At 34.4% G+C, this 23,788-nt stretch overlaps 1 protein-coding gene across 3 annotated transcripts in view; it reads left to right on the top strand.

Annotated features, from left to right (window-relative positions):
• The window catches only part of AGMO (alkylglycerol monooxygenase), a 349,068-nt gene that overhangs the window by 268,494 nt on the left and 56,786 nt on the right, over positions 1-23,788 (top strand). The window lies entirely within an intron of this gene.

Below are 23,788 nucleotides of genomic sequence, written 5' to 3' on the forward strand. Positions count from 1 at the left end.
CCAAATTCAACACAAATTTGTCCGTAATTTACCCTGTAGTAAATCAAGAAAGAGGTGAACCTTTTCTTTCAAAATCTGCATGTTTTGGCAAGCTTTCAAAAGTCATTAGATACTGAAAATTTGCCACCTTGTATGATTATAACTCCATTTCTATTAAGATATTTGACTTGAAAAAAGTCCATTTAAAACTAAATTCTATAACGCCAATAACTACAACAGTAAAATGTAGCACCCCCTGGGATTTCTATACTCTCATCTTTTGCAAGTATTAAAAGTATTTTCCATTTTCACTGTTCTACATTCTTTACAATCCTGCATCAGTGTGCCTGGCCTTTGGTGGTATATTCTGTGGATTTCATGCCTGTTTTATCTTTAAGACTGAAATTAGAAATGTTAATAAAGGCTCGTCGGTGATCGGTTAAACTTGCATTCTCTTTGTACCAGTTCATTGAGTTATTGGGCAAGTACTTTCCTCTGTGGACTGATACTGTTTGTGTTTGTGTGTGTAGGAACATGTGTGCTCGTGTGTGTGTGTGTGTGTGTGTGTGTGTGTGTATGTGTGCATTTCACATGACTGGGTGGTATGAAAAAGAAAGACATAGGTACCTATGGCACAAAGTAGTCTGTAAACTCAGTGCTGTACTCAGGTTCAAAATACAGTTGAAATACAGGGAAGCAGGAGTTTTAAGACTGAGGGATCTTAGAAAGACCATGTTAATATAGAAAAATGGGAGACAAAACCACAAAACACTGCTTTTGTCTTTTTTCAAGCCCAAGGACAAATGCCTGCTCAGCTAACTTTGTAGTTTTGTTTCTGTGGCAAGCTATTTGGTCTTCCTGAACTCCAGCTTCCTAGTTTGAAAAAGAGAAATAAAAGTACCCACTTTGTGTTTTGGGTTATAGATGACTATTATAGAATTTTTAAAAATATATTTATTTACTTACTTACTTATTTACTTTATTTATTTACTTATTTATTTAGAGAAAAGGAGTGAAAGAGTGGGAGCATGATCAGGAGACACAGGGTCAGGGAGAAGCAGACTCCCCACTGAGCAGGAAGTCCAACATAGGGCTTGAGCCCAGGACCCTGAAATCATGACCTGAGCCAATGGCAGACACTTAATGCACTGAGTTATCCAGGCACCCCTTTAGAGGATTAAAATTTATAAAATATCTTCACTAGTAATCTCTCAATTATGTTTCTTTTGTGATACGTTTTATTGCTGTTAGTACTATGTTGTTATTATTGCTAATTGTTTTATTTTATTTTAATTTCAATATCATTAACATAGAGTGTTATATTAGCTTCAAATGTACAGTATAGTGATTCAGCACTTCCATATAACACCTGGTACCTATCATGAAAAGTGTACTCCTTAATCCCCATCATCTATTTAACCCATCCTTCCACCTATGACCTGCGGGGTACCATCAGTTTGTTCTCTGTAGTTAAGAATCTCTTTCTTGATTTGTCTCTCTCTCTCATTTTTTAGCTGTTTGCTCATTTGATTTGTTTCTTAAATTATATGGTATTTGTCTTTCTCTGACTGATTTATTCCACTTAGCATCATACTCTCTGGCTCTATTCATGTCATTGAAAATGGCAAGATTTTATTCTTTTTTTTTTTTGATGGCTGAATTATTATATATATACCTTCCACATCATCTTTATCTATTGAGCTGCCTCCATAATTTGGCTATTGTAAATAATGCTACAATAAGTATAGATGTGCATGTACCCCTTTGAAGTAGTGTCTTCATGGGTTTTTTGGTAAATACCCAGTAGTGTGATTGGAGATCATAGGATAGCTCTATTTTTAATTTTTTGAGGAACCTCAATCTTGTCTTCCACAGTAGCTGCACCAATTTGTATTCCCACCAACAATGCACAAGGGTTCCTTTTTCTCCACTTGTTATTTCTTGCTTTTTTTTTTTTAATTCCAGCCATTCTGACAGGTATGAAGTGATATCTCATTGTAGTTTTGATTTACATTTTCCTGATGATGAGTGATGTTCAGCATCTTTTCATGTGTCTTTTGGCCAAGGGTATGTCTTCTTTGGAGAAATGTCTACTCATTTCTTCTGCCCATTTATTAATTGAATTAATAATTTTTGGGATTTTTTTGGTTGTTGGTTTTGGGTGTTGAGTTGTATCATGTCTTTATATATTTTGGATATTTATCCAATCCTTTATTGGATATGTGATTTGCAGATCTCCTCTCCCATTCCATAGGTGGCCCTTTAGTTTTGTTGATTATTTCTTTTGTGTGCAGAAGCTTTTTATTTTGCTGTAGTCCCAATAGCTTGTTGTTGCTTTTATTTCTCTTGCCTCAGGAGACATATCTAGCAAAACTGTTGCTATGGCCTATGTTAGTGACATTACTACCTGAGCTTTTTTCTAGGATTTTTATGGTTTTAGGTCTCATGTTTAGGTTTTTAATCCATGTTGAGTTTACTTTCCTGTATAGTGAGTGCTCGCTTCGGCAGCACATAACCTTTTCTGTGTGGTATAAAAAAGTGTCCAGTTTCATCTTTTTGCATGTTGCTGTCCAATTTTCCCAACACCATCTGTTCAAGAGACTATCTTTTTCCTTTTGGATATTCTTTCCTTCTGTGTCAATGATTAATTGACCGTATAATTGTGGGTTTATTTCTAGGTTTTCTATTCAATTCTATTGATTCTATGTGTCTATTTTTGTGCTGGCACCATACTGTTTTCATCTCTACTGCTTTGTAATTGTTTGTTCTAGTTCTATGAAAAATGCCGTTGGTATTTTGGTAGGGATTGCATTGAATCTGTAGATTACAGTAGGTAGTATAAACATTTTAATCATTTTTGTTCTTCCAATCCATGAGCATAGAATGTCTTCCCATTTTTTGTGTTGTGCTGTTTCTTTATTGTGTGTGTGTGTGTGTTGTGCTGTTTCTTTCATCAGAGTTTTATAGATTCCAGAGTACAGCTCTTTAACAATTTTGTTTAGGTTTATTCATAGGTATGTCATTATTTTTGTGCAATTATAAATGAGATTGCTTTCTTGCTTATTATTACTAATTGATAATGTTACTCTTAAATTAGGAGGACTTAAGCCATGATCTAGAACACAAAGAAGACTTTAGCATGGAGGTGAAAAAGGGAAGGCTGTTTCACTTAGTAGTGATAGGCACTGCAGGCAAGGGATTGAAATAGGGACAATGTGAGTCACATACACCTCACCTGTTGTGGGCCAGGAAGGAGTTGTTAGCATAAAAACTTCTAATTGGGAAACTCATCTTTTGTTAGACAAGATGGTGTAAAGCACTATCTTGGCACTGTAGAAGGGTGAAAGCTCTATAGAAGTGTGTCTTTGGGGAGCAATCCTCTGACATTCTCAAAATTGTCTTGGCATAATGTAGAGTGACTTTTAAATTTTGTGACTCTGTGGTCTCATTCACTATAAAAATTTTGTAATTCTGGATAAATCTGGATCATCTTAAATAATTTTACATCTACATATTTTATCTCGTGAAATCTTTTTGTTTTGTCAAGTATTGTGTATGACAAAGACAATTGAAAAAATACATAAAATGTAATACTCTGATTTTTATTCAATTAACATTGTATTCTTTGTTTCCATATATTTATAGGAGTTGACAGCATAATTTTAATGATGACCAAAATATGTCTATAATGATGGCATAAAGCTCTGTGTAACCATACCTATATAATACATATTCAGATTTTCAAATTTACTTCCAAATTTTGACTGCTATGAATTAAACTGTACAATTGAACATTGTACTTCCTCTGAGCTGTTTCTATATTTTTTTTACTATTTCCTTTGGATGATTTTCCAGAGTTGGAATTCCAGAGTGAGATGTTATAAATATTGTTAAGAATTCTGATAAATATATCACTCTGCTTTCTGAAAGCATTATAACATTATGCATTTTCACAAATGATGAATACTCACTCACATTCTGTGTTCTCACAACATCTACATTTTATTTTAACTCCAAATTATTGTGTTAATAATAAGGAATAAATTTTAGGTCATATCGTCCTTTCTAACCATTTATTTACTAATAAGAAGCTATAAAATATAGCTCATAAGATTATATGTATGCTTCCTTCTTTTCCATTTGTCAGGTAGTTTGACTGATGAGAATGCAACTTGAAGTATACTTAGAATAATTTGGTAAAACTCAAACAACTCCCAGTGATATATAGATGGGCATCGTTTTCTGGGTCTAATTAGGTATGAAAATGTTTGAAAGCTTTAAAATAATCAGGGTACCCATCACCAAAATTATATTTGTCTTAAATTATTCACATTTTTAAGAAAATGCTTTTTAGAGGTACCTGGCTGGCTCAGTTGGTATGGCATGCAATTCTTGGTCTCAGGGTCGTGAGTTCAAGCTCCACATTAGGAATAGAGCTTACTTCAAAAAAAAAAAAAAGGAAAGAAAAGAAAATACTTTTTCATGTTTTAAGATTATCTTTAAACATATAACACATATATTTATATTTATTGTTATTAAAAGTGAGATTTTATTGTATTTTATAGTTTGATATTGATACATTGAGTTTAAGTCGTGCTTATGTTGCAACTAGTAATTTATTAGACACTCTTACTAATTCTCATTGTTTTTAGTTCATTACTTTTGGGTTATATGAATTAATAGTTTAGTCTTCTGCCTCTCTGTTTTCATTTCTGTTTCATTGTACTCCTAAGGACATCCAAAAAATATTAACAGATATATCCATATTGCATTTAATTTTAATTGGATCTCTCTAACATGTGATGGTCAAGCTGGTGTGGGTTTGTACTATATGCCCTAATAGTGTAAGAAAAATAATCCTTTCAAGGTTATGCTTATTCCTTTATGATTAAATGCCAACTCTATTATACCATTAACCTAAGTAGAATTACGTAGGCGTGTAATTCTAACAAGCTTGTGTCTTGTTACATAGTTTGAAAAAATTATTTTATTTTCTTGAATATATTCAAGAATTTGTACTTCAACTATTTATTTACTATTTATCATTAAATATAAATGCTTTGAACAAAGACAACTCTTCATAAATATTTTATACCATTATTAAACTCCTATGTTTCCTTTCTTAAAAAATCTTTACCCAGACTTTTTGCTAAATTTCCTTTCTGATAAATACCCCAGTTGCATGGTTTCTTCTTACTAATTGCTGCTTGTCTCTGTAATACCTCAAAGTTTAAATGTGACTTTGGTTTATACCACTATTTCTTAAGAGATATTGCACCTTTGTTCATTCTGAACTCTTTTTTCTGAACTCTTTTTCATTACACAAAGTTTAACACATGTAAGTTCTAGGAATCTAGAAATACTTGAAACTGGAGATAATGAAGGAGGCATTTCATTTTTAAATAAGGAAAATGTGTAGAGTATTAGTTTAATGCTCACTGGAAAAAGGCTGAGCATGGCTTATATCTACACAAAATACAGAGGATCAGACATAGTTGATAGTCTCATTCACTAGTCAACACTGTTCTTTGTGTGAACAAACTGAGTGTGGATGTTAACTGTTGACTTGGGAAGCTAGACTGCAGGCTGAGATGTTGTACTCCTTTGTAACTAGTACCCTGGGGTTGTCTGGTTTGTTTTTTAGTTTTACATAGCTTGGAGAAATCATGGATTGCTGCGCTGAGATAATCCAAACTTTATTAGGATGATTATCTATACATGCAGAGATCATCTGGGGACAAATAATGCCTTCTCTTACTCTAATCCCTCTGTAACATATTTACTTTACCTAACATGTTCTGGTTAACAAAGTGTACCCTGAAATCTTTCTGTGTTCTCAAAGAAATGACACAGTTTAAATATAGGTTTATCCTGTCTTAATTAGTTTTTCATTTAAAAAATCTTCTGCCTGTGGGGTGGGCAAAAGTTGCCCAGCCTAAGTGACATTTAGTAAGTTAAGACGCAAGAGTACTAGTGCTAGAGTCTGGAAAAAAGATGGGCGTTGAATGGAATTGAGAATAGGTTTCATTCTCCTTTGCAGAATCTCTTGCCCAAAATCCAGTTCACAGAAAGAATAAGTGATTATTGAAATAGAGACTAAATGAGGAAAACTCAGACTAATATTGGATAAATAGAATGTTTCCAGAGGCTGGAGAAAGAGAGGCCGAGTATTTAAATTCTTCTCTATCTTTCCTTTCCTTATATCCTTAGAGGCTTTCCTCAGTCTCCCAAACCAACAAAAGTTCATGAGCAAGTGCAGGAAGAGTCTTTACAATATTGTAAAATGACTTTCCCTAGGTTCAAAATTTCAAAAATTGGACTCATAATCATGTTCACAATATACAGCTGTCCTCTCACATTTCCATCAGTGTTAATGCTTACTGTTTACCCAGTTCCTCTCACAAGAAACGGCAGTAATCAAACTAGATGTCTCCTTCCTTCTCATCCCCCACATGGATCAACCCTTTGACCCAGTAAAACCAACAATCTAATTGGATTGCAATTTTGGCTGCACATTAGAATCACCTAGGAAGATTTAAACAATGATCTTCCATTGGTTCCACCCCTCAGTTCCCTAGACAGAGATTCTGCTGTAATTGATCAAGTATGCAATTGGGCATCGTGTTTTTATAACTCCCCACTTGATTTATATAATCAGCCAAGAGGCAGACCCATGATCTCAGTGCTCTGCGCACAGCATATTACAGTGTCCCTATCCCAACCCCCACCTTCAGCCATTATTATCACTGTGTTTAAATATATTTAAGCCTTGGGACGCCTGGGTGGCTCAGTTGGTTGGACGACTGCCTTCGGCTCAGGTCATGATCCCTGAGTCCCGGGATCGAGTCCCACATCGGTCTCCCAGCTCCACGGAGAGTCTGCTTCTCTCTCTGACCTTCTCCTCACTCATGTTCTCTCTCACTGTCTCTCTCTCAAATAAATAAATAAAATCTTTAAAAAAAAATAAATATATTTAAGCCTCAATAGCTGTGGGTCCAAATACACCTGGAAAATGTTTGATGTGTTTCATCCATTACCTTACTTGAGTCTGCCTTGCAGGGTCAGCAGATGGTCATGCCCGTACTTCTCATACTCTTGTCACAATAGTCTAGCCATGCCAAGTGGCTCAAACCTAGTCAGTTCCCATGCCTCCATTACCTCTGTGACTGTTACTCCTCTCCTCCGTCTAATGAATCCTTCCTGCTTTTCCTTTATTGCTCCTCCTTAGGGTAATTCTTTTATGATCTCTTTCAAGGTGCTCATAGACCTCTGGCTTCGTTGACATTTGTCATGTGATGTATTTACTGTATGTTTATATATCTGTTTTCTGCTAGGTTATGAGTCCTTTGAGGACCGGAACTCTGTATTATTCTTTGTATCTACTTCACTGTTCAATGTTACCATGGTTCTTACTACTTAATGGCTACACAATGGATTTTTTTGAGTAAACTTTTTTCAAAAGGTTGTATTATTTTTTTCTATTTGATTTTATTTTATTTCTTTTCAGTGTTACAAAATTCATTGTTTATGCACCACATCCAGTGCTCCAGCAATACATGCCCTCCATGATACCCACTACCAGGCTCACTCAACCCCCACCTCCCTCCCCTCCAAAACCCTCAGTTTGTTTCTCAGAGTCCACAGTCTCTCATGGTTTGTCTCCCGCTCCGATTCCCCCCATCTCACTTCTCCTCTCCATCTCTCCATGTCCTCCATGTTATTCCTTATGTTCCACAAGTGAAACCATATGATACTCAGCTCTCTCTGCTTGACTTCTTTCACTCCATGTTGATATAAAATTTGGGTATTCATCCTTTCTGATGGAGGCATAATACTCCATTGTATATATGGACCATATCTTCTTTATCCATTCTCCCGTTAAAGAGCATCTTGGTTCTTTCCACAGTTGGGCGACTGTGGCCATTGCTACTGTGAACATTGGGGTACAGATGGCCCTTCTTTTCACTACATCAGTACCTTTGGGATAAATACCCAGTAGTGCAATTGCAGGGTCATAGGGTATCTCTATTTTTAATTTTTTGAGGAATCTCCACACCGTTTTCCAAAGTGGCTGCACCAACTTGCATTCCTACCAATGGTGTAAGAGGGTTCTCCTTCTCCACATCCTCTCCAACACTTGTTGTTTCCTGTCTTGCTAATTTTGGCCATTCTAACCGGTGTAAGGTGGTATGTCAGTGTGGTTTTGATTTGAATCTCCCTGATGGCTAATGATGATGAACATTTTTTCATGTGTCTGTTAGCCATTTGTATGTCTTCTTTGGAGAAGTGTCTGTTCATGTCTTCTGCCCATTTTTTGACATGATTATCTGTTTTGTGTGTGTTGAATTTGAGGAGTTCTTTATAGATCTTGGATATTAGCCTTTGTCTCTAGTGTCATTTGCAAATATCTTCTTCCATTCCGTGGGTTGCCTCTTTGTTTTGTTGACTGTTTTCTTTGCTGTGCAGAAGCTTTTGATCTTGATGAAGTCCCAAAAGTTCATTTTCACTTTTGTTTCTTTTGCCTTTGGAGACATATCTTAAGGATGCTGTGGCCGATGTCAAAGAGGTTACTGCCTGTGTTCTTCTTCAGGATTTTGATAGATTCCTGCCTCACATTGAGGTCTTTTATCCATTTTGAGTTTATCTTTGTGTATGGTGTAAAGGAATAGTTGAGTTTCATTCTTCTACATGTAGCTGTCCAATTTTCCCAGCACCATTTATTGAAGAGATTGTCTTTTTTCCACTGTGTATTTTTTTCCGCTTTGTGGAAGATTATTTGACCATAGAGTTGAGGGTCCCATCTGGGCTCCATACTCAGTTCCACTGGTCAATGTGTCTGTTTTTGTGCCAGTACCATGCTGTCTTGGTGATCACAGCTTTGTACTAAAGCTTGAAATCAGGCAATGTGATGGCCCCAGTTTTGTTTTTCTTATTCAACATTTCCTTAGCAATTCGGGGGCTCTTCTCGTTCCATACAAATTTTAGGATTGTTTGTTCCAGCTCTTTGAAAAATGCCCGTGGAATTTTGATCAGGATGGCATTGAAAGTATAGATAGGTCAAACTCTCTCTCTTCACAGATGACTTGATACTTTATATGGAAAACCCATAACACTCCACCCCCAAACTATTAGAACTCATACAGCAATTCAATAATGTGGCAGGATTCAAAATCAATGTACAGAAATCAGTTGCTTTCTTACACACTAACAATGAAAATATACAAAGGGAAATTAGAGCATTGATTCCATTTACTATAGCACCAAGAACTGTAAGATACCTGGGATAAACCTAACCAAAGAGGTAAAGGATCTGTACTCAAGGAACTACAGAACATTCATGAAAGAAATTGAAGAAGACACAAAAAGATGGAAGAGCATTCTATAATCATGGATCAGAAGAATAAACATTGTTAAAACATCAAAAGGTTGTATTATTTAATGGCTTGTAAAAAGCTTCTTTCATATATATATATGTATATATACATATATATATATACACACACACAAACAATATTTTCCACATTTTTAGAAAATTCATATTAAAAAGATTGAATCATATTTAAGAGGACTCAAACTTGCAAAGTGAAACAAATAATTAATCTGAAGAAAATGTCTGCATTGCACAAATACTCATATTTTAGGAATATGAAACTGTGATTTTAGGATTATAAGGCTTTCTTTTACATGTAATAGATAAAATTTGTCAAAAAGATTTTGTTTTTTTCTGTATTTTTCGATGTATTTCTATATGCAAGCTTGTGTTTATGTAGTTGTATGTACCTACATTAGGTTTAACCACAAACATTTTAATTTTAAAAAAGTAAATTGAAAATTTATGTACCATAAGAAACACAATGTGTACAATCTGAGTACCTTAAACAAATTTATAAATATCATCTGACTTGCACATATGGTGATAGTCTAAGTACTAGAGGGATTGCTGGAATTCAGAAAATTCATAAAGCTTGGGTTTGTTGTAGGTGAGAATTAATGAAATTCACTATCAGCAAAACACCAAACTATGTTGAATAGATTCCATTATCTGTCCTAACAAATGATTTTCTAGCTCTTTTCTTAATAAGAAGCCAAGGGAAAAAATAAGTTAAAGTTAAAGGTTCTTAGGTAACTTATCTAGAGATTATGAATCAGGGGATATGGTGTGGGGTCTTAAAATCTCTATTTCAACAGTCATTCAGATGATTTTTTTTAATAGTTACAGAAATCTGGGAAATATTGACATAAAGGAAATTTATTTTTTTTTCCTTTAGTGATCTGGTGAAATAGAATGTGGGTAGATCTAGCCTACCCTAAATGTAGAAAAATCATCCTATTTATACGTAAAATCATGTGAACCAACTTTCTAGTGGCTTCATTCCTGTGTATAACCATACCCAAACCCAGTCTCTTTTCCTCCGTTCAGGATAGACTGATCACTTAGAACAATGGAAATCAAGCAAGTGCCATCGAACTGAATCTTGTGAGAAGATAAGAATGAGTGTATTTGATTATCCTGTCAGACTTTAAGCAGTTCTACAGAAAGACCATTTCATGGATTTTATTTAACCCAATAGTTTCCTAACCTAATATATTTCAGAATTTTTTTTCTGTGCTCCCTCACCTTCAACAACCATTAATATGAGCACAATGCTTTAAGAAGCAAAATTTGGAGAATTCTGGAATAAATGTTAGTCTTGCATTGATACCATCCATCCTAGCCACTTAAGTGAAAAATTCAGACAAAAGTACAGTCATGTGTATCTTTAACAAAGTGATAGCCATTTATCTACCTTTTAAAATAAATTTTAACACAGATAATTTTCTGTTTGGGTGGGTTTTTTTTTTTGTTTGTTTGTTTGTTAAGATTTTGGTTATGTATTTGAGAGAGTGGGAGAGTGAGAATTAGAGAATGAGTGGAGGGTGGAGCAGAGGGAAAAGACAAGTAGACTCACCACTGAGCAGGGAGCCCCAAACAGGGATCTGTCCCCAGACACCAGGATCATGACCTGAGTCGAAGGTAGATGCCCAACTGACAAAGCCACCAGGTGCCCCAATCATTATCTGTTTTAACAGATCAATATATTGAAGTTCTGAGAAATTGGTTTTAAATACCAGGATCCAGTTGGAATTGAATTACTTCCCAAGGAAGTTAGTAGAAACTAGTAACAAATTTTCCATTGATACACTCATGAAACAGCACATATTTTTGAAGAAATATTATAGATTTAATAAAATTATCTGTCAAATGCCTTCATAACTTTCTTTTTCAGAGATTATGTACTCTTGGTGAGCCAAAGAGCGTATATGACCAAAGTAATGACTAAACCAAAGCTATTGGAGTAAAACTATATACTTTTTAATAATATTTTGGATTTTTATCTAGAAATTATCTGATTAAATATCATTCGTTAAAATGTGCTGTCATTTTTTTAATAAAACCCAGAATCTTAAACATTAAGACAGCTATTAAAATTTGATAACAATATATTTCATCATTTAGTTCTATAAAGGAATATCATTAACAGTCCTTAAAAATCCACTTTATGCAACTGGTTGAGAGATTTAAAAACTATAATTTGTTTTTTGATATCATGCAAAACAACCCATATTTTTTTATATTTAAATATGATTTTTTCTTTTTTTTTTAATTTTTTATTTTTTATAAACATATATTTTTATCCCCAGGGGTATGGGTCTGTGAATCACCAGGTTTACACACTTCACAGCACTCACCAAAGCACATACCCTCCCCAATGTCCATAATCCCACCCCCTTCTCCCAAAACAACCCATTTTTTGATGATTTGAACTATGAATTCCAGTAAATATGGAGATATACTATTAAAAGATTGAGATTTTTGTACAGAAGAAGCAGCTCTTTCATAACTCTTATAATTCAACAATAGGAAAAGAAAATAGAAAAAGTGAACAAAAAAATGTTTCAAATTGAGCCAAAAGTGTCAGGTAATAGAGCAACAACACAGTTTGCAGATCTCTGACTACCAGAGTTTTGGATCAACTCCCAGGTTTAGAATTTGGATGAAACTGGTGTGCTGTTTGCCAAAACTGATGGAGGTTCTAAATACGTTCCAAAAAGAAAAAAAAAGAAGGAAAGAAAGAAAGAAAGAAAGAAAGAAAAGAAAAAAAAGAAAGAAAAGAAAAAAAAAGAAAGAAAAGAAAAGAACAGAACAAAAAAGGAAGAAAGAAAAGAAGAGAAAAAGGAAAACCTGTTTATAAAGATGGAAATGTTCTTTCTTCTCCATACATAGTTTTTCTTTTTTATTCCTCCCAGCATGATTTAATGCCTTAAATCTATTACTCCCGCACATTTAATAACTTATTTTGAAGGCATGTAGAATGATGATAAAACTAAACTACAACACAAAATTGTGCATCAGGATCTTCATAAAGTGTAAGAAAATTTCAGATATAGAAAGACAAAAATAGAATTCCTATTCCTCTTTCATGTTTAAATTCTTTAGTAACTAAATATGTACATAGATTTGGGTGCAAAGAAATCTGCCTTTATTAATTCATAGGCTTAGTCTTTCTTTCCTTCTCACTTAAGGCAAACAGAAAAGAAAATAGGATATAATCCATAATTTTCACACAGATTAATCATATCATAAAACTACCATTGGAAGAAATGCCTCCCAATAAGAAATGAGTCCATAAACACAAACACAGTTCCAGCTCATTATATAAAACTGACTGAACAGAATTCTACTTTCTATTTTTATATTTTAAATTTTTAAAAGAGATGAGTAAGCAAAATGCTGTTTAGTAAGAACTATGTTTAAAGACTGGTATGTATTTTTGTATCTTAAAACAAGAATTTAATGTAAATTTATTTTTCTCAAGATTTTTTTCTTATTTGGGAGGTGAAGAAGGATTCTAGTTTAATTGAGACTCAAGATCCCCATAGCACCTAGAAAATATATATTATGGGTACATAACTATTGCTTGACTAAAAATGCCAGTAATTAAAAGGACAGGGATTATAGGAAAGATCTTTTTTACATTGAAAACACATTTGGTAAATTATTTAAAAAGAAACAAGATTTAACATATGTAATTTTTAACTGTACTAAAATGTACCTAAATTATTTGTTGATGCCATTATAGATACTTGATAAGTCATTGGAATATTTGAAAAGTTCTGGTGACTACATACAAGTATTCTTAGTTATGTGCATATTGATGACAAGTTCTCAGCATATTATGAATCAAATTGTTAGAATCTACTTTTTAAAGAATTGATTTATTTATTTGTTTATTTTTATGTACCCCACAACGTGGGGCTTGAACTCACAACTCAAGATTAAGAGTTACATGTTCTACTGATTGAACCAGCCAGGTGCCCCTGATACAATCTACTTTTATTTTTTTTTTAAGATTTTATTTATTTATTTGTCAGAGAGAGAGATCACAAAGAGGCAGAGAGGCAGACATAGAGAGAGGGGGAAGCAGGCTCCCCGCTGAGCAGAGATCCCAATGTGGGGCTTGATCCTAGGACCCTGAGACCACGACCTGAGCTGAAGGCAGAGGCTTAACCTACTGAGTCAACCAGGTGCCGGATAGAATTTACTTTTAGAGTAGAGTCTATATAATCTTAAATTCTATTTATAAATGTTCCTAGCTATTCAAAAATTGTGCATAACAAAACCTATCATGACACTAGATAAGGAAAATATTTTACTTTGTGTCAGGTATAGGACCAAATTATGAATTTTCTGGAGAGCCAAGTAGAGAAGTTGAAAGTTAATGTTTTATATTCTTGCACAGGACAAGTGACTTGATGAAAATATTGCTATTTCTGGTGAAGAAGAAATTCTAATGGTGAAGACAATCAGAGTAGGGGTATCAGACATGGATCTTTATAGTAATAGAAGTCCTAAGAGTTGGTTCAGTTACCTTGTTACCAATATTTTATACTTATTATTAATTCCTGCCCATTGTTTCATATTTTTAAATGGTTATTTTTAAAAATAACATTTATTAAGTCATGCATTCACTTTATTAAATTACCATTATAGACCTCTGCAACACCAAACATATTAATAAACAAAACAGGCATGTGATGACTGTATGATTACATATGAAACACAAGCATAAAATTTCCGTTAAGTTTTTTTAAATATTGATAATTGCCGCTAGATACCCATTTAAATCTTCAGATTGCTCTAAAAGGAATTTGGACTCCATTTTGGTAACCACACGGACTGAGGTGAGGGCAGAGATGACAGTAAGCAATGGAGAAAATTAGATTTTAAAATAAATGATTTTGATGGATGAACGACCTCAATGTGAGAAAGGAATCCATCAAAATCCTTGAGGAGAAGACAGGCAGCAACCTCTTCAACCTCAGCCACAGCAACATCTTCCTAGGACCATCACCAAAGGCAAGGGAAGCAAGGGCAAAAATGAACTATTGGGACTTCAACAAGATCAAAAGCTTTTGCACAGCAAAGGAAACAGTCAACAAAACCAAAAGACAACTAACAGAATGGGAGAAGATATTTGTAAACAGCATATCAGATAAAAGGCTAGTATCCAAAATCTATAAAGAGTTTAGCAAACTCAACACCCAAAGAACAATAATCCAATCAATAAATGGGCTTGACTTATTTCGCTAAGCATGATACGCTCTAGAGTCATCCATGTTGTCGCAAATGGCGAGGGTTGCTGGGGGGAGGGGGTTTGGGAGAAGGGGGTGGGATTATGGACATTGGGGAGGGTATGTGCTTTGGTGGGTGCTGTGAAGTGTGTAAACCTGGTGATTCACAGACCTGTACCCCTGGGGATAAAAATAAATGTTTATAAAAAATAAAAAATTAAAAAAAATAAATAAATGGGCAGAGGACATGAACAGATATTTCTGCAAAGAAGACATCCAGATGGACAACCGACACATGAAAAAGTGCTCCACATCACTCGGCATCAGGGAAATACAAATCAAAACCACAATGAGATATCACCTCACACCAGTCAGAATGGCTAAAATTAACACGTCAGGAAATGACAGATGCTGGCAAGGATGCCGAAAAGGGGAACCCTCCTACACTGTTGGTGGGAATGCAAGCCGGTGCAACCACTCTGGAAAACAGCATGGAGGTTCCTCAAAAAGTTGAAAATAGAGCTACCCTATGACCCAGCAATCGCACTACTGGGTATTTACCCTAAAGATACAAATGTAGTGATCCAAAGGGGTACATGCACCCGAATGTTTATAGCAGCAATGTCCACAATAGCCAAACTATGGAAAAAACCTAGATGTCCATCAACAGATGAATGGATAAAGAAGAGGTGGTATGTGTGTATATATATATATATACACGCACACACATATATATATATGGGAATACTCTGCAGCCATCAAAAGAAATGAAATCTTGCCATTTGCGACAACATGGATGGAACTAGAGGGTATTGTGCTTAGTGAAATAAGTCAGTCAGAGAAAGACAACTATTCTATGATCTCGCTGATACAAGGAAGTGGAGATGCAACGTGGGGGAGTTGGGGGGTAGGAAAAGAATAAATGAAACAAGATGGGATCTGGAGGGAGACAAACCATAGGAGACTCTTAATCTCACAAAACAGAGGGTTGCTGGGGAGAGGGGCATTGGGAGAGGGTGGTGGGGTTATGGACATTGGGGAGGGTATGTATGTGCTATGATGAGTGTTGTGAAGTGTGTAAACCTGGTGATTCACAGACCTGTACCCCTGAGGCTAATAATGCGTTATATGTTTATTAAAATTTTTTTAAATTAAAATAAATAAATGATTTTGAGAGGAAATGAGAACAAAGGATTAAAAAGAGTAGAATATAAGTTTCTTAGTGAAACTTAGAGTACAATATAGATGGAAATTCTAACCATACATAAAAAGCAACTGAGATTTCATTGGATCAGAGTGATTTTGTTTTTTCATCACTACATTAACAAGACTAGACAAGTAAAAAAGGAAATTTCTATTGTCAAGTAGAGGTCCAGAAGTAAATATTCTTTTGGGTATGATTGTATACATTCTTTTTATTGTGAAATAGCCCGTGATTAGCACCAATAATAATTATGCAATAGATACTTGGTTTTGTTATGGATAATACAGAAATTTAATTTAGAGTAAATTTTAATAGGTTAGACAAAATAGTTGTTGGAACATCTTGGTGTAATAATCCTGATGTCTTTTTACCTTTATTTTTTCTTCTTCTTTTTTTTTTTTTGTCTTTTTGCCTTTAAAAGTTATTATGACTCAAGAAGAAATCTACTCTTTCATGTATAAGTCTTTTTCACTGAACACGTCCAGCTACCTTTAATGTATAGAACACATTTCAATGTAGTCAGTATGTTTCATTATGATGTGTTTTTCCTAGAAACAAGAGAAATAAATTTGGAAATAATAGTTTTTTCTAAGTAAAAAAACAATGAGGATTAGCTACACATGAAACATTTGCCAATTTTTTGCAAATGTTTTTAACTAAAACTCATGGGATTTTTCCTCAATGAGAAGGAACCTCCCACCTACTAAAATTCTCTGAAACAATGTAAGCACCTCTAGCGGGACGATTTTATCCAAGAGGTCAAAGAAAGAACATTTTCCATCTTCTCTAAGTTCTCTCTTCCAGTAAGTGATGGTTTCAGCAAGCATAAAGAATGTTATTGTTGAGTTATGTCAATGTTTTATATATCAGATTGCCCTTTCTTGGAGTTTCCAAAATCAGCTAGTCAAGTTTGAAATTATTGATTGCCGTAGACTCTATATTGTGTTTCCCTAGATATTTTGATACCATCTGTATATATTTTGTTACACTAGTCAAATAACATGAAATAATATAGAAAGTATATTTATGTTACTGAGGAGAATGATCTTTATAAAAACTCATGAAGGAAAGCTCTCTATATTCAAAAAGTTTGTATCTGTCTCATGAACTTTTCTAGGATATTTTTATGAAGCTGTGAGCTCCTGGGAAAGAATCTGAAAATGATAAACACTGAGCAAAGGACAAATAGAAATAGGAGTAGCAATAAGCCATATGGGTAGAGAAGTGAATCATGGTCCAGAGGGAAAAGCTTTATTTAGTAAAAATTTAGTATGAGACAGTTACAAGGAAAAAACCTTTCACAATAATTGCCTTTTTGAAGTTAATTAAAATTGCTTTTAAAGGGGGATCAAAATAGTAATCTGTTAAACTCTCTATTTTAAAGTCTTATTACATTCAGTACTAATTAATACCACAGAAAGGTTTGAAGTATATTACTCCAAGGTGTGTTGTTTTTGTTTTTCCAAATGAAATTCAAAGTATTTCTGGCTGAGGTTATCCATTTCTTTGGTTTTTATTACAGGTAATTTAAGATAGAATGTATGCCAATTATTTCACTATGAAGAAATTCTTTTTATGCCATTTTTGGCTGAGTTATAATGTGTGATTAATGGAGTTAAAGGTATCTTTTGAGCTTTCTGAAAATTGCCATTTGAAAATGGATAATTATCAATCCTTTAAAAGGTTTTTTAATTAGTTATTATAGATGTATGTACATATTTAATTAATATAATATATAATTAATATTTTTTGCTTTCTTCTCTTATATCTCAAACCTTCATTTAATATACTTTTTTAACCTTTGATCTTGTTTCATACTTCACTCTTTGCTGCATAAATATAGACTTCATGGCAATGTGATGTTTCATTATTTTATTCCCAGTCTGCATTTTCTTGATGTTAAGCTTATCAGTGAAAATTACAGAAATTTCTAAAAAACATGCATGTTAAATCTTCTATGATTCCATTTTTGTTAAAAAACAAAAAAGAATAAGTAAATAGAGATTGCAGAAGATGTATTAGGTGAACATAAGGATTTTATAACATACTAAAAAAAATAAAATGTCAGCAGAATCAGTATCTTGACCTGCAGATAATGAATCAGCAGATAGTGCCATGTATGTAAATCTATGTAAAAGACAAGAAAGAAAGAGAGAGAGAGAGAAAGAGAAAGAACAAGGAAGGAAGGAAGGGGAAAGAGAGAAAAGGAAGGAAGGAAGGCAAGGAAGGAGAAGAAAAGAAAAGGAAAGGAAGGAAGGAAGGAAAAAAGGAAAGAAGGAAAGAAAGGAAGGGAAAGAAAGAAAGGGAAGGAAGAAAAGAAGGAAAGAAAAAGAGGAAGGAAGAAAAAGGGAGGAAGGAAAGAAGAAAGAAGGAAAGAAAGAGAAGAGAGGAAAGAGGGAAGGAAGGAAGGAAGGAAGGAAGAAAAGACAAGAAAAGAAAGAAGAGAGAGGGAATGAGGGAGGAAGGGAGAGAGAGAGAAAGAAAGAGTAAAAATATATATATATATATATATATGTATAGTATCTGAAACCTGTAACTGAAAATATTATCTTTGGTCACCAATAATTTATACTCATTTGAAAAATTCATTTCACATTGTGTCTTCAGAATTAGAGGCCATGACAAAATAGGAACATGCCAATTTATAACTAAAGATGAAATCTTAATTTTTGTAAAATTGTAACCAAAAATAGCATATTGATATTAGGAGTTTATAAGATGATGTGCTTAGAAATGTTATATATTGAATGAAGAATGGAGAATCATGTGCTTTTAGTTTATGATTCTGAGTTTTCATACTATGCTAAACAGATCATTTAAAATACAGTTTTGGTTAACTACAAAGAAAAGCTCCCTGAAATAAATCTGTTTGGGATATGTGATTGGGTGTGGTGCAAAACAGCAGCTTTATGTTTTAGCATAAATTGTTAAATGGGTGGTAATCTCCACTGCCCACACCAGTTGTACACAGAAGTTTTAAAAAGTAGGATGAAAGCATATGATTTCACTTTAGATGGAGCACCCAGTGAAAACTTCCCTGCCTGTTCTTCTTCGCCCCACAGGCAGGTTTTAGCCTTTCATATTACTTTAACTTCCTGAACAGATACTGTTTCAGGAAAGTTATGTTTATAAGTAAAATGTAATATTCTTTGGATAAATTATTCTTGTTACATTGAATTTTCTTGATGAGTTATAAAGAAATTATAATTATTAGAGCAAAAATTTTGTTAAAATTCTGTCAGTAGAAAATGATATTCTTTGTATATTAATCAAAATTAAAATTTAGTTGTATTTATTTCTTCTTTATTGTCCAATTGTCAACTCAAATACCAACTCTGCATTGTTATAAGAAGAGTATAGAGGAATTGGTATTTCAATAAAATAATTCCAAATTTTGTTTTATAATAATAGCTTTGAACAATTATTATATGTCCATAATGGGTACCAAATTCATACCTTAATACTTGGGTTGTATAAAAATCTACCTGAGATAGTTGTCCTGTAGCGTATATTAAGATACACTTCTTAGTCATTCATTCCATATTTGTCCACATAGTTTACATAAGTAATGTATTTGAAACTTTTTTTATTTCTTTTGAGTTTATGGATTGTTACTTATGTTGTGGTTTAAGGAATTATTTTGAAAGTAAAATTTATACTGAAACAAAAGCAAACAACCAAGACTATATTAAAAGGTTAAGGCAATTGCTTTTATCTTTCTTACCTTTAAAAGAAAAGAAACTTAGAAATACAAATTTAAGATTCTCATAGAACAACAGTTACTCTTTATTTAGAAACTTACCAGGAAAACATTATGGTGTATCTATATGTGTATTTTTTCTTGTATCTTCATGGGAATTTTTTGAGTAAACAGTTTTTATTTTCTAATACCATCTGAAAATTAAGCCACTTCTTGATTGAGTACAACCTTCTGTGAGTACAATAATACTTCAGTAACAACATCTCTAGTTCTCTGTATTTCTCCATGGCACACACTTACATGGAAATAAATTGGAAGTTTGGGAACTGTTTTTTTTCTTTTTCTGATTTTTCTCTCTTTAAATTAATATATCGATATGTATTTCATCACCCCTTCATATGTTTAACCATTGCTTATTGAACATCTGTTACTTATTAGGCACAGCGCTCAATACTGGATTTATAAGAATAAACTTGATAGATATGGTACCTGCTCCTGAGTTTTCTACGAGAAGTAAGGGAATGAAGATGTATATATTGTTTTAGAAGGAGAAAGGAGGAACACTAGCCTGGGTTGGGAGGGTCATCGGAAAACTTGCTAAAATAAATTATGTTAGAAGTTCATGAATGGAATGATAATGATTATGGTACCAGAGAGATTCAAAGAATGTTTTAGGGAAAAGAAAGAACCTGTGTGTTTGTGAAGACTCGAAGGCAAAAGAACATGGCTAGAGTTGTCAGGGAACTTAAAGTACTTCAGTGTGCTCAGTATGCAGTGTGGAAGTGGCAATGTGGTAGGAGTTGAGGTTGGAAATGTAAGCCAGTGCCAGACTGTACTGGATTGTTTAAACTGTGGGGTTTGGACTTTATCCTGAGAGAAATTAAAAAACATTAAAATAATTTACGGGAAGGATTCCCACAATCATAGTTGCTTTATAAAAAATATTGCCTAGTTATGCTGTGGAGAATGGATTGGAGGTTTCAGGGGACATTGTGAAGTGTAGTACCTAACAAGCCAATCTGAGCATTCCTTTTCACTTTCTGTGCTAAGTAAAACCAGATTACTGCCATGGGAACACTGCTTCACCCAGAGCCCTGTCAGGTGATAGCTCTTTTTTCTTCCCCATTAATCAAATCAGTGCGTTTAGGGGTGAAATCAGTTGTTTCTTTACTCTTCACGCATGCCTGGAGTCTATATTATCTACCTATGTCTCCTCCATTAAAACACTCAACTTTGTAACTCATACCATAAGACTGTATCAAACACTACACCTCACAGGTGTCTTCTTATTGCCTACCAGGATATGCGACCTCATTTCCTAATGATTTGTACTCCTGATTATGTTCATCCTACCCAATACCACTACTAACTAAATTCTGGGTAATTCTGAAATGCATAGATATGTTCTTTCCGTATCTGTGGATTACTCTCCTCCATGTACCCACCCTGCAGGATCTACCTTGACATTGATTCCCAGAGATATCAAAGATCTTTGTCATTACCAAATAACTGGCACCTTTAAATTCTCAATTTTAAACACCCCATTAACTGACCACCGCCTCTTATTTTATGGGTTTACCAACTTCAGTATCTTAACTATAGCAATATTTCCACTACACTATCACATTGAATTGTGGAATATTTTTTCTATTTTGTGGAAGATTTTGACTGTTCATTATCTTTATATCCCTGGTGTCCCATTCCCCTCCTTATTCCACTTAAGTCTAATGGTTATAATTAGATTATATTTGTATAATTTGTTTGACAATTATAATTGTCATAATAACCACTTCATATATATTCTCAGCTTGCCTCCTTTACTTTGCCTGGTGTTCTGCAAATCCTCAGCCCTGGCTAATTCCAAATCTTTCATTATTCCACACCTGCCTCTGACCACCTGAATATGAATGGGGGAGGGGGAAGCAAAACAAAAATACCATCCTGACTGATTTCACTTCAAATTCATGATCAGGAAATATAGGTCAGTCCTACACCTTCCCCCAGAAACTGTTCTCCCTTTCCAACCCATTCTCTCCCCCATTCTTCCAGATGATTATTTTACATTATAATTCCTACATGAACTATAAATAGCACCTCTGCATCCTTATTCCTAGCTGATGGTCTTACATTTGGTTTAATTCTCAAAATTGAAGCAATAAGGAAAATTGTTGGCAAACTCCCACCTACCACCATTGGTATGTCCACACCCTGCCACCTCTTTATTCTGAGAAATGTACTTTCTTTGTTCCTACCCAGGCCTTGGCTTTTGAGAAGACCCCATCATTTCTCATTTACATGAAATTATCACTCCAGGAAGTCTTGATCTATTCCACATTGTCAGTTTTCCTGTGTTTATTTCTCTCATCCCAAAACTATAATAGCAACCTAATCTTTGTTCTTCATCCCATGAGCTACTGTGCATTTAAATCACATTTAATCACACTGCTTTTCTGACCCTGTTCTTACAAAACTTATCAATGACTTCTACTGAATCCAGTGATTCTCTATTATGTCTTTCAGGAGTATTTGACATAGTGGATCACATCCTCTTCTTGGAAACATTCTATCCACATGGCTTTCTGTATGCCACAATATCTTGGTTTGTCTTCCATCTTACTGGTTTCATTGTCTTCATCTCTGTTGCTGATTTTTTTTTTTCTTTTCTTTTCTTAAAACCACTTAACCGTGGAATGTTCCAGCTCTCAGTCCATGGCTCTGTACTCTCTCTACATTTGCTCCCTTGGTAAGCCTGTTGAGCCTACAGTTTCAAATACCTAAATGTATCCTCTAAGCTGTGTCTGCTCTCTGAACTAGTGACTGCAATACTGATACAACACTTCCAGCTGGATACTAATAGACATTTCAGGTGTCATATGTCCCCATTTGAGTGTCTGACATTCACCACCTTCTCACTGAAAAACCAAACCAAACAAAACAAAACAGTCACAGTTTGTTTTGTCACAGTTTTCTCTATCTTGGTTGTTCCTGTCCAAACCCTCATAGTCATCCTGAGTTTTCTTTTTTTACACCCCATATATAATTAATCTAGAACTCCTGTTGGCTGTAGCTTCAAAATATAACCAGAATCCAACCACTTCTCACCACTTACACTATCACTCACTGTGATCCAAGCCACCATCATCTCTCACCTAGGTTATTGTCATAGCCTCCTAACTGGTCTCTTTTATTACTTATTTCGATTTCCCTCAGCCTATTCTCAATACATCAGCTAGTACAAAGCTATTTAAATGTTAACTCATAACCTGTGGTTTTTTTTCAAACCCTCTAATTAGTTTGTCTCCATTTCACTCAAAATCTCATAGTCCTTCTAAGAGCTTATAAATTCCTGTGGAACTCTTCCTGTCTCCCTTGCTCATTCAATTCCAACTGCACTGGCTCTTTGCTAGCCTTGAGACATTTGGGACACCTCTCCACTTTAGGATTTTTTGCTCTCTCTTTGCCCTATCCCATGTACTCTTCACCCTGAGAACCACATGACCATAACATTTGAACACCTTGTGAATGGGAACTACATTGATGTATTAATTATCTATTGCTGCACAATATCATCCACAATTTAGCAGTTTACAGCAACACACATTCATCTTTTCACAGTTTCCATGAGTCAAGAGTCCAGCCATATAGCTTAGCTGTGTGCCCTGCAAGGTTGCCATAAATCTACCAGGGCTGCAGTCACATCTGAGGCTTGATTGGGAAAGAATCTATGTCCTTGCTCACATTGGTGCTGACAGAATTCAGTTCTTCATAGGCTGGTGGATGAGAGACTCAGCTTCTTGGCCAAAGTCTGCCTTTACCTCCTTTCTACTTGGGCCTTCCTGATAGCCAACTGTCTTCCTCAAAGTTAGAAATAGAAAGGCATTACAGTCATACGTGGGGTGATCAGAGAAATGACATCCTGCCGTCTTTAGAATATTCCATTTATTATAAAAGTAAAAGGACCAGATAATGGAGATCATGGGCTCTATCTTAGAGTATATACATCACACTTAACCACCATATTTAAAATTAAAAACACCTTGAACTTCTAATGTTTCTTATCCTCTTCAAGTTTCTTTCCCCCCAATATTTTCTAATCTCTAATATAATGTATAATTTATTTTGTGATTATTGTGAGTCAGAGTTAACAAAACTCTTTGCCCACTGCATGCGAATCAGAGCTTCAATTAAATTCCTAACTCTTTTACTCTGAAAAGACCTAAAGATGATGTCAACTGTCTTGTGATGTGTTATTGCTACTAATGACTATTGGTTGACAAATTCCACTGGACCCA

Source organism: Mustela nigripes, chromosome 4 (genome assembly GCF_022355385.1).
Source record: "Mustela nigripes isolate SB6536 chromosome 4, MUSNIG.SB6536, whole genome shotgun sequence".
Lineage (NCBI taxonomy): Eukaryota > Metazoa > Chordata > Mammalia > Carnivora > Mustelidae > Mustela > Mustela nigripes.